The following is a 13,831-nucleotide window of genomic DNA, read 5'->3' on the forward strand; positions in this document are numbered from 1 at the left end:
TAGTTTTACAAGAATCAAGTATTTTGGAAAGGTTCACTACTACAGAAATTAGGTTTTATTCACTATGACAGTATACTGTCACACTCAATAAGAAAGTTTTTTAAACATAATTCCAAAAATGCACATGCAAAATGTCTAATAACGTCTGAAGATATGTATCTTTAAGAGTTTTACTGGAAAGAAACATTTGAAAAGGTTTGCAATAACAAAAAGTAATGTTTTACTCAATTTGACAGTATTATACTTACAATCCTGAGATAATGCGAAAAAAGTAATAAAAATGTATTACAACATAACTCCTAATCCAAACGTGCAAAGTGTCTAAAAAAGAATGTGAAATTGAATCCATGGGAGTTTTACTAGGAACAGTTATTTTTATATGGTTTGCAAATCAAAAATTATGTTGTATTCAATATGACTGTATACTGTAACACTCAATATTACAGTTATTTAAACAAAACTTCTAAACCACACATGAAAAATGGCCAATAATGCCTGAAATAATGCATCTCTGAGAGTTCTACTTGAAACATGTGCTTTTTTAAATTTTGAAAATGGAAACATTTGTTTTTTACTCAGTATGACAATAATGATCTTAGAATCCTGAGATAATTTGAAAAAAGCAATAAAAATGAATTCCAAAATAAATCCTAATCCAAACGTGCAAAATGTCTAAAAATGCCTGTGATATTGAATTAATGTGAGTTTTACTAGAAATGATTGTTTTTCTAAGGTTTGCAACTACACAAATTAGGTTCTACTCAATATGACTGTATACTGTAACACTCAATATGACAGTTATTTAAACATAACTTCTAAACTACACATGAAAAATGGCCAATAATGCCTGAAATAATGCAGCTTCGGGAGTTTTGTTCGAAACATTTACTTTTTAAAATCTTGCAAATGCAAAAAGTTGTTTTTTTATTCAATAAGACAGTAATGTTCCTACAATCCTGAGATAATGCGAAAAAAGCAATAAAATGTATTCAAACATAACTTCTAAACAACAAATGCAAAATGGCTTATAATGTCTGGAGATATTCATCTTTGTCAGTTGTACTAGAAAAATGATCATTTGTAAGGTTTGCAAAGACATAAAGTTGTTTTGTAATTCAAAACAGATGTATATTTGTCATTCTAAATATGAAATGTTTATAGACATAACTCCAAAACCAAACATAATATCTGTCTAATAAAGCCTGTAATATTGAATTTATGTTAGTTTTACAAGAATCAAGTATTTTGGAAAGGTTCACTAATACAGAAATTAGGTTTTATTCACTATGACAGTATACTGTCACACTCAATAAGAAAGTTTTTGAAACATAATTCCAAAAATGCACATGCAAAATGTCTAATAACGCCTGAAGATATGTATCTTTAAGAGATTTATTGGAAAAAAACATTTGAAAAAGTTTGCAAAGACAAAAAGTAATGTTTTACTCAATTTGACAGTATTATACTTACAATCCTGAGATAAGGCGAAAAAAGCAATAAAAATGTATTACAACATAACTCCTAATCCAAACGTGCAAAGTGTCTAAAAAAGAATGTGAAATTGAATCCTTGGGAGTTTTACTAGGAACAGTTATTTTTATATGGTTTGCAAATCAAAAATTATGTTTTATTCAATATGACTGTATACTGTAACACTCAATATTACAGCTATTTAAACATAACTTCTAAACCACACATGAAAAATGGCCAATAATGCCTGAAATAATGCATCTCTGAGAGTTCTACTTGAAACATGTGCTTTTTTAAATTTTGAAAATGGACAAAGTAGTTTTTTACTCAGTATGACAATAATGATCTTAGAATCCTGAGATAATGCGAAAAAAGCAATAAAAATGAATTCCAACATAATTCCTAATCCAAACGTGAAAAATCTCTAAAAATGCCTGTGATATTGAATCAATGTGAGTTTTACTAGAACCGAATGTTTTTCTATGGTTTGCAACTACAAAAATTAGGTTCTACTCAATATGACTGTATACTTTAACACTCAATATGACAGTTATTTAAACATAACTTCTAAACCACATATGAAAAATGGCTAATAATGCCTGAAATAATGCATCTTCGGGAGTTTTGTTCGAAACATATGCTTTTTAAAATCTTGCAAATGCAAAAAGTAGTTTTTTATTCAATAAGACAGTAATGTTCCTACAATCCTTAGATAATGCGAAAAAGCAATAAAAATGTATTCAAACATAAATTCTAAACGTCACATGCAAAATGGCTTAAAATGTCTGGAGATATTCATCTTTGTCAGTTGTACTAGAAAAATGATCATTTGTAAGGTTTGCAAAGACATAAAGTTGTTTTGTAATTCAAAACAGATGTATATTTGTCATTCTAAATATGAAATGTTTATAGACATAACTCCAAAACCAAACATAATATCTGTCTAATAAAGCCTTTAATATTGAATTTATGTTAGTTTTACAAGAATCAAGTATTTTGGAAAGGTTCACAAATACAGAAATTAGGTTTTATTCACTATGACAGTATACTGTCACACTCAATAAGAAAGCTTTTGAAACATAATTCCAAAAATACACATGCAAAATGTCTAATAACGCCTAAAGTTTTGTATCTTTAAGAGTTTTACTGGAAAGAAACATTTGACAAGGTTTGCAAAAACAAAAAGTAATGTTTTACTCAATTTGACAGTATTATACTTACAATCCTGAGATAATGCGAAAAAAGCAATAAAAATGTATTACAAAATAACTCCTAATCCAAACGTGCAAAGTGTCTAAAAAAGAATGTGAAATTGAATCCATAGGAGTTTTACTAGGAACAGTTATTTTTATATGGTTTGCAAATCAAAAATTATGTTTTATTCAATATGACTGTATACTGTAACACTCAATATTACAGTTATTTAAACATAACTTCTAAACCACACATGAAAAATGGCCAATAATGCCTGAAATAATGCATCTCTGAGAGTTCTACTTGAAACATGTGCTTTTTTAAATTTTGAAAATGGACAAAGTAGTTTTTTACTCAGTATGACAATAATGATCTTAGAATCCTGAGATAATGCGAAAAAAGCAATAAAAATGAATTCCAACATAATTCCTAATCCAAACGTGCAAAATCTCTAAAAATGCCTGTGATATTGAATCAATGTGAGTTTTACTAGAAACAATTGTTTTTCTATGGTTTGCAACTACAAAAATTAGGTTCTACTCAATATGACTGTATACTTTAACACTCAATATGACAGTTATTTAAACATAACTTCTAAACCACATATGAAAAATGGCTAATAATGCCTGAAATAATGCATCTTCGGGAGTTTTGTTCGAAACATATGCTTTTTAAAATCTTGCAAATGCAAAAAGTAGTTTTTTATTCAATAAGACAGTAATGTTCCTACAATCCTTAGATAATGCGAAAAAGCAATAAAAATGTATTCAAACATAAATTCTAAACGTCACATGCAAAATGGCTTATAATGTCTGGAGATAGTCATCTTTGTCAGTTGTACTAGAAAAATGATCATTTGTAAGGTTTGCAAAGACATAAAGTTGTTTTGTAATTCAAAACAGATGTATATTTGTCATACTAAATATCAAAGGTTTATAGACATAACTCCAAAACCAAACATAATATCTGTCAAATAAAGCCTGTAATATTGAATTCATGTGAGTTTTACAAGAATCAAGTATTTTGGAAAGGGTCACAAATACAAAAATTTGGTTTTTTTTCACTATGACAGTATACTGTCACACTCAATAAGAAAGCTTTTGAAACATAATTCCAAAAATACACATGCAAAATGTCTAGTAACGCCTAAAGTTATGTATCTTTAAGAGTTTTACTGGAAAGAAACATTTGACAAGGTTTGCAAAAACAAAAAGTAATGTTTTACTCAATTTGACAGTATTATACTTACAAACCTGAGATAATGCGAAAAAAGCAATAAAAATGTATTACAACATAACTCCTAATCCAAACGTGCAAAGTGTCTAAAAAAGAATGTGAAATTGAATCCATAGGAGTTTTACTAGGAACAGTTATTTTTATATGGTTTGCAAATCAAAAATTATGTTTTATTCAATATGACTGTATACTGTAACACTCAATATTACAGTTATTTAAACATAACTTCTAAACCACACATGAAAAATGGCCAATAATGCCTGAAATAATGCATCTCTGAGAGTTCTACTTAAAACATGTGCTTTTTTAAATTTTGAAAATGGACAAAGTAGTTTTTTACTCAGTATGACAATAATGATCTTAGAATCCTGAGATAATGCGAAAAAAGCAATAAAAATGAATTCCAACATAATTCCTAATCCAAATGTGCAAAATGACTAAAAATGCCTGTGATATTGAATCATTGTGAGTTTTACTAAAACCGAATGTTTTTCTATGGTTTGCAACTACAAAAATTAGGTTCTACTCAATATGACTGTATACTTTAACACTAAATATGACAGTTATTTAAACAAAACTTCTAAACCACACATGAAAAATGGCTAATAATGCCTGAAATAATGCATCTTCGGGAGTTTTGATCGAAACATATGCTTTTTAAAATCTTGCAAATGCAAAAAGTAGTTTTTTTAATCAATAAAACAGTAATGTTCCTACAATCCTGAGATAATGCAAAAAAAGCAATACAATGTATTCAAACATAACTTCTAAACAACACATGTAAAATGGCGTATAATGTCTGGAGATATTCATCTTTGTCAGTTGTACTAGAAAAAGGATCATTTGTAAGGTTTGCAAAGACATAAAGTTGTTTTGTAATTCAAAACAGATGTATATTTGTCATTCTAAATATGAAATGTTTATAGACATAACTCCAAAACCAAAAATAATATCCGTCAAATAAAGCCTGTAATATTGAATTTATGTTAGTTTTACAAGAATCAAGTATTTTGGAAAGGTTCACTAATACAGAAATTAGGTTTTATTCACTATGACAGTATACTGTCACACTAAATAAGAAAGTTTTTGAAACATAATTCCAAAAATGCACATGCAAAATGTCTAATAACGTCTGAAGATATGTATCTTTAAGAGTTTTACTGGAAAGAAACATTTGAAAAGGTTTGCAATAACAAAAAGTAATGTTTTACTCAATTTGACAGTATTATACTTACAATCCTGAGATAATGCGAAAAAAGTAATAAAAATGTATTACAACATAACTCCTAATCCAAACGTGCAAAGTGTCTAAAAAAGAATGTGAAATTGAATCCATGGGAGTTTTACTAGGAACAGTTATTTTTATATGGTTTGCAAATCAAAAATTATGTTGTATTCAATATGACTGTATACTGTAACACTCAATATTACAGTTATTTAAACAAAACTTCTAAACCACACATGAAAAATGGCCAATAATGCCTGAAATAATGCATCTCTGAGAGTTCTACTTGAAACATGTGCTTTTTTAAATTTTGAAAATGGAAACATTTGTTTTTTACTCAGTATGACAATAATGATCTTAGAATCCTGAGATAATGCGAAAAAAGCAATAAAAATGAATTCCAAAATAAATCCTAATCCAAACGTGCAAAATGTCTAAAAATGCCCGTGATATTGAATCAATGTGAGTTTTACTAGAAATTATTGTTTTTCTAAGGTTTGCAACTACACAAATTAGGTTCTACTCAATATGACTGTATACTGTAACACTCAATATGACAGTTATTTAAACATAACTTCTAAACCACACATGAAAAATGGCCAATAATGCCTGAAATAATGCAGCTTCGAAAGTTTTGTTCGAAACATTTACTTTTTAAAATCTTGCAAATGCAAAAAGTTGTTTTTTTATTCAATAAGACAGTAATGTTCCTACAATCCTGAGATAATGCGAAAAAAGCAATAAAATGTATTCAAACATAACTTCTAAACAACAAATGCAAAATGGCTTATAATGTCTGGAGATATTCATCTTTGTCAGTTGTACTAGAAAAATGATCATTTGTAAGGTTTGCAAAGACATAAAGTTGTTTTGTAATTCAAAACAGATGTATATTTGTCATTCTAAATATGAAATGTTTATAGACATAACTCCAAAACCAAACATAATATCTGTCTAATAAAGCCTGTAATATTGAATTTATGTTAGTTTTACAAGAATCAAGTATTTTGGAAAGGTTCACAAATACAGAAATTAGGTTTTATTCACTATGACAGTATACTGTCACACTCAATAAGAAAGTTTTTGAAACATAATTCCAAAAATGCACATGCAAAATGTCTAATAACGCCTGAAGATATGTATCTTTAAGAGATTTATTGGAAAGAAACATTTGAAAAAGTTTGCAAAGACAAAAAGTAATGTTTTACTCAATTTGACAGTATTATACTTACAATCCTGAGATAAGGCGAAAAAAGCAATAAAAATGTATTACAACATAACTCCTAATCCAAACGTGCAAAGTGTCTAAAAAAGAATGTGAAATTGAATCCTTGGGAGTTTTACTAGGAACAGTTATTTTTATATGGTTTGCAAATCAAAAATTATGTTTTATTCAATATGACTGTATACTGTAACACTCAATATTACAGTTATTTAAACATAACTTCTAAACCACACATGAAAAATGGCCAATAATGCCTGAAATAATGCATCTCTGAGAGTTCTACTTGAAACATGTGCTTTTTTAAATTTTGAAAATGGACAAAGTAGTTTTTTACTCAGTATGACAATAATGATCTTAGAATCCTGAGATAATGCGAAAAAAGCAATAAAAATGAATTCCAACATAATTCCTAATCCAAATGTGCAAAATCTCTAAAGATGCCTGTGATATTGAATCTATGTCAGTTTTACTAGAAATGATTGTTTTTCTATGGTTTGCAACTACAAAAAGTAGGTTCTACTCAATATGACTGTATACTGTAACACTCAGTATGACAGTTATTTAAACATAACTTCTAAACCAGACATGAAACATGGCTAAAAATGCCTGAAATAATGCATCTTCGGGAGTTTTGTTCGAAACATATGCTTTTTAAAATCTTGCAAATGCAAAAAGTAGTTTTTTAATCAATAAAACAGTAATGTTCCTACAATCCTGAGATAATGCGAAAAAAGCAATAAATGTATTCAAACATAACTTCTAAACAACACATGCAAAATGGCTTATAATGTCTGGAGATATTCATCTTTGTCAGTTGTACTAGAAAAAGGATCATTTGTAAGGTTTGCAAAGACATAAAGTTGTTTTGTAATTCAAAAAAGATGTATATTTGTCATTCTAAATATGAAATGTTTATAGACATAACTCCAAAACCAAAAATAATATCTGTCAAATAAAGCCTGTAATATTGAATTTATGTTAGTTTTACAAGAATCAAGTATTTTGGAAAGGTTCATTAATACAGAAATTAGGTTTTATTCACTATGACAGTATACTGTCACACTCAATAAGAAAGTTTTTGAAACATAATTCCAAAAATGCACATGCAAAATGTCTAATAACGTCTGAAGATATGTATCTTTAAGAGTTTTACTGGAAAGAAACATTTGAAAAGGTTTGCAATAACAAAAAGTAATGTTTTACTCAATTTGACAGTATTATACTTACAATCCTGAGATAATGCGAAAAAAGTAATAAAAATGTATTACAACATAACTCCTAATCCAAACGTGCAAAGTGTCTAAAAAAGAATGTGAAATTGAATCCATGGGAGTTTTACTAGGAACAGTTATTTTTATATGGTTTGCAAATCAAAAATTATGTTGTATTCAATATGACTGTATACTGTAACACTCAATGTTACAGTTATTTAAACATAACTTCTAAACCACACATGAAAAATGGCCAATAATGCCTGAAATAATGCATCTCTGAGAGTTCTACTTGAAACATGTGCTTTTTTAAATTTTGAAAATGGAAAAATTAGTTTTTTACTCAGTATGACAATAATGATCTTAGAATCCTGAGATAATTTGAAAAAAGCAATAAAAATGAATTCCAAAATAAATCCTAATCCAAACGTGCAAAATGTCTAAAAATGCCTGTGATATTGAATTAATGTGAGTTTTACTAGAAATGATTGATTTTCTAAGGTTTGCAACTACACAAATTAGGTTCTACTCAATATGACTGTATACTGTAACACTCAATATGACAGTTATTTAAACATAACTTCTAAACTACACATGAAAAATGGCCAATAATGCCTGAAATAATGCAGCTTCGGGAGTTTTGTTCGAAACATTTACTTTTTAAAATCTTGCAAATGCAAAAAGTTGTTTTTTATTCAATAAGACAGTAATGTTCCTACAATCCTTAGATAATGCGAAAAAAGCAATAAAAATGTATTCAAACATAAATTCTAAACGTCACATGCAAAATGGCTTATAATGTCTGGAGATATTCATCTTTGTCAGTTGTACTAGAAAAATGATCATTTGTAAGGTTTGCAAAGACATAAAGTTGTTTTGTAATTCAAAACAGATGTATATTTGTCATTCTAAATATGAAATGTTTATAGACATAACTCCAAAACCAAACATAATATCTGTCTAATAAAGCCTGTAATATTGAATTTATGTTAGTTTTACAAGAATCAAGTATTTTGGAAAGGTTCACTAATACAGAAATTAGGTTTTATTCACTATGACAGTATACTGTCACACTCAATAAGAAAGTTTTTGAAACATAATTCCAAAAATGCACATGCAAAATGTCTAATAACGCCTGAAGATATGTATCTTTAAGAGATTTATTGGAAAAAAACATTTGAAAAAGTTTGCAAAGACAAAAAGTAATGTTTTACTCAATTTGACAGTATTATACTTACAATCCTGAGATAAGGCGAAAAAAGCAATAAAAATGTATTACAACATAACTCCTAATCCAAACGTGCAAAGTGTCTAAAAAAGAATGTGAAATTGAATCCTTGGGAGTTTTACTAGGAACAGTTATTTTTATATGGTTTGCAAATCAAAAATTATGTTTTATTCAATATGACTGTATACTGTAACACTCAATATTACAGCTATTTAAACATAACTTCTAAACCACACATGAAAAATGGCCAATAATGCCTGAAATAATGCATCTCTGAGAGTTCTACTTGAAACATGTGCTTTTTTAAATTTTGAAAATGGACAAAGTAGTTTTTTACTCAGTATGACAATAATGATCTTAGAATCCTGAGATAATGCGAAAAAAGCAATAAAAATGAATTCCAACATAATTCCTAATCCAAACGTGAAAAATCTCTAAAAATGCCTGTGATATTGAATCAATGTGAGTTTTACTAGAACCGAATGTTTTTCTATGGTTTGCAACTACAAAAATTAGGTTCTACTCAATATGACTGTATACTTTAACACTCAATATGACAGTTATTTAAACATAACTTCTAAACCACATATGAAAAATGGCTAATAATGCCTGAAATAATGCATCTTCGGGAGTTTTGTTCGAAACATATGCTTTTTAAAATCTTGCAAATGCAAAAAGTAGTTTTTTATTCAATAAGACAGTAATGTTCCTACAATCCTTAGATAATGCGAAAAAGCAATAAAAATGTATTCAAACATAAATTCTAAACGTCACATGCAAAATGGCTTAAAATGTCTGGAGATATTCATCTTTGTCAGTTGTACTAGAAAAATGATCATTTGTAAGGTTTGCAAAGACATAAAGTTGTTTTGTAATTCAAAACAGATGTATATTTGTCATTCTAAATATGAAATGTTTATAGACATAACTCCAAAACCAAACATAATATCTGTCTAATAAAGCCTTTAATATTGAATTTATGTTAGTTTTACAAGAATCAAGTATTTTGGAAAGGTTCACAAATACAGAAATTAGGTTTTATTCACTATGACAGTATACTGTCACACTCAATAAGAAAGCTTTTGAAACATAATTCCAAAAATACACATGCAAAATGTCTAATAACGCCTAAAGTTTTGTATCTTTAAGAGTTTTACTGGAAAGAAACATTTGACAAGGTTTGCAAAAACAAAAAGTAATGTTTTACTCAATTTGACAGTATTATACTTACAATCCTGAGATAATGCGAAAAAAGCAATAAAAATGTATTACAAAATAACTCCTAATCCAAACGTGCAAAGTGTCTAAAAAAGAATGTGAAATTGAATCCATAGGAGTTTTACTAGGAACAGTTATTTTTATATGGTTTGCAAATCAAAAATTATGTTTTATTCAATATGACTGTATACTGTAACACTCAATATTACAGTTATTTAAACATAACTTCTAAACCACACATGAAAAATGGCCAATAATGCCTGAAATAATGCATCTCTGAGAGTTCTACTTGAAACATGTGCTTTTTTAAATTTTGAAAATGGACAAAGTAGTTTTTTACTCAGTATGACAATAATGATCTTAGAATCCTGAGATAATGCGAAAAAAGCAATAAAAATGAATTCCAACATAATTCCTAATCCAAACGTGCAAAATCTCTAAAAATGCCTGTGATATTGAATCAATGTGAGTTTTACTAGAAACAATTGTTTTTCTATGGTTTGCAACTACAAAAATTAGGTTCTACTCAATATGACTGTATACTTTAACACTCAATATGACAGTTATTTAAACATAACTTCTAAACCACATATGAAAAATGGCTAATAATGCCTGAAATAATGCATCTTCGGGAGTTTTGTTCGAAACATATGCTTTTTAAAATCTTGCAAATGCAAAAAGTAGTTTTTTATTCAATAAGACAGTAATGTTCCTACAATCCTTAGATAATGCGAAAAAGCAATAAAAATGTATTCAAACATAAATTCTAAACGTCACATGCAAAATGGCTTATAATGTCTGGAGATAGTCATCTTTGTCAGTTGTACTAGAAAAATGATCATTTGTAAGGTTTGCAAAGACATAAAGTTGTTTTGTAATTCAAAACAGATGTATATTTGTCATACTAAATATCAAAGGTTTATAGACATAACTCCAAAACCAAACATAATATCTGTCAAATAAAGCCTGTAATATTGAATTCATGTGAGTTTTACAAGAATCAAGTATTTTGGAAAGGGTCACAAATACAAAAATTTGGTTTTTTTTCACTATGACAGTATACTGTCACACTCAATAAGAAAGCTTTTGAAACATAATTCCAAAAATACACATGCAAAATGTCTAGTAACGCCTAAAGTTATGTATCTTTAAGAGTTTTACTGGAAAGAAACATTTGACAAGGTTTGCAAAAACAAAAAGTAATGTTTTACTCAATTTGACAGTATTATACTTACAAACCTGAGATAATGCGAAAAAAGCAATAAAAATGTATTACAACATAACTCCTAATCCAAACGTGCAAAGTGTCTAAAAAAGAATGTGAAATTGAATCCATAGGAGTTTTACTAGGAACAGTTATTTTTATATGGTTTGCAAATCAAAAATTATGTTTTATTCAATATGACTGTATACTGTAACACTCAATATTACAGTTATTTAAACATAACTTCTAAACCACACATGAAAAATGGCCAATAATGCCTGAAATAATGCATCTCTGAGAGTTCTACTTAAAACATGTGCTTTTTTAAATTTTGAAAATGGACAAAGTAGTTTTTTACTCAGTATGACAATAATGATCTTAGAATCCTGAGATAATGCGAAAAAAGCAATAAAAATGAATTCCAACATAATTCCTAATCCAAATGTGCAAAATGACTAAAAATGCCTGTGATATTGAATCATTGTGAGTTTTACTAAAACCGAATGTTTTTCTATGGTTTGCAACTACAAAAATTAGGTTCTACTCAATATGACTGTATACTTTAACACTAAATATGACAGTTATTTAAACAAAACTTCTAAACCACACATGAAAAATGGCTAATAATGCCTGAAATAATGCATCTTCGGGAGTTTTGATCGAAACATATGCTTTTTAAAATCTTGCAAATGCAAAAAGTAGTTTTTTTAATCAATAAAACAGTAATGTTCCTACAATCCTGAGATAATGCAAAAAAAGCAATACAATGTATTCAAACATAACTTCTAAACAACACATGTAAAATGGCGTATAATGTCTGGAGATATTCATCTTTGTCAGTTGTACTAGAAAAAGGATCATTTGTAAGGTTTGCAAAGACATAAAGTTGTTTTGTAATTCAAAACAGATGTATATTTGTCATTCTAAATATGAAATGTTTATAGACATAACTCCAAAACCAAAAATAATATCCGTCAAATAAAGCCTGTAATATTGAATTTATGTTAGTTTTACAAGAATCAAGTATTTTGGAAAGGTTCACTAATACAGAAATTAGGTTTTATTCACTATGACAGTATACTGTCACACTAAATAAGAAAGTTTTTGAAACATAATTCCAAAAATGCACATGCAAAATGTCTAATAACGTCTGAAGATATGTATCTTTAAGAGTTTTACTGGAAAGAAACATTTGAAAAGGTTTGCAATAACAAAAAGTAATGTTTTACTCAATTTGACAGTATTATACTTACAATCCTGAGATAATGCGAAAAAAGTAATAAAAATGTATTACAACATAACTCCTAATCCAAACGTGCAAAGTGTCTAAAAAAGAATGTGAAATTGAATCCATGGGAGTTTTACTAGGAACAGTTATTTTTATATGGTTTGCAAATCAAAAATTATGTTGTATTCAATATGACTGTATACTGTAACACTCAATATTACAGTTATTTAAACAAAACTTCTAAACCACACATGAAAAATGGCCAATAATGCCTGAAATAATGCATCTCTGAGAGTTCTACTTGAAACATGTGCTTTTTTAAATTTTGAAAATGGAAACATTTGTTTTTTACTCAGTATGACAATAATGATCTTAGAATCCTGAGATAATGCGAAAAAAGCAATAAAAATGAATTCCAAAATAAATCCTAATCCAAACGTGCAAAATGTCTAAAAATGCCCGTGATATTGAATCAATGTGAGTTTTACTAGAAATTATTGTTTTTCTAAGGTTTGCAACTACACAAATTAGGTTCTACTCAATATGACTGTATACTGTAACACTCAATATGACAGTTATTTAAACATAACTTCTAAACCACACATGAAAAATGGCCAATAATGCCTGAAATAATGCAGCTTCGAAAGTTTTGTTCGAAACATTTACTTTTTAAAATCTTGCAAATGCAAAAAGTTGTTTTTTTATTCAATAAGACAGTAATGTTCCTACAATCCTGAGATAATGCGAAAAAAGCAATAAAATGTATTCAAACATAACTTCTAAACAACAAATGCAAAATGGCTTATAATGTCTGGAGATATTCATCTTTGTCAGTTGTACTAGAAAAATGATCATTTGTAAGGTTTGCAAAGACATAAAGTTGTTTTGTAATTCAAAACAGATGTATATTTGTCATTCTAAATATGAAATGTTTATAGACATAACTCCAAAACCAAACATAATATCTGTCTAATAAAGCCTGTAATATTGAATTTATGTTAGTTTTACAAGAATCAAGTATTTTGGAAAGGTTCACAAATACAGAAATTAGGTTTTATTCACTATGACAGTATACTGTCACACTCAATAAGAAAGTTTTTGAAACATAATTCCAAAAATGCACATGCAAAATGTCTAATAACGCCTGAAGATATGTATCTTTAAGAGATTTATTGGAAAGAAACATTTGAAAAAGTTTGCAAAGACAAAAAGTAATGTTTTACTCAATTTGACAGTATTATACTTACAATCCTGAGATAAGGCGAAAAAAGCAATAAAAATGTATTACAACATAACTCCTAATCCAAACGTGCAAAGTGTCTAAAAAAGAATGTGAAATTGAATCCTTGGGAGTTTTACTAGGAACAGTTATTTTTATATGGTTTGCAAATC

The sequence above is a fragment of the Nerophis ophidion genome, linkage group LG17 (assembly GCF_033978795.1).
Source record: "Nerophis ophidion isolate RoL-2023_Sa linkage group LG17, RoL_Noph_v1.0, whole genome shotgun sequence".
NCBI classification, from domain to species: domain Eukaryota; kingdom Metazoa; phylum Chordata; class Actinopteri; order Syngnathiformes; family Syngnathidae; genus Nerophis; species Nerophis ophidion.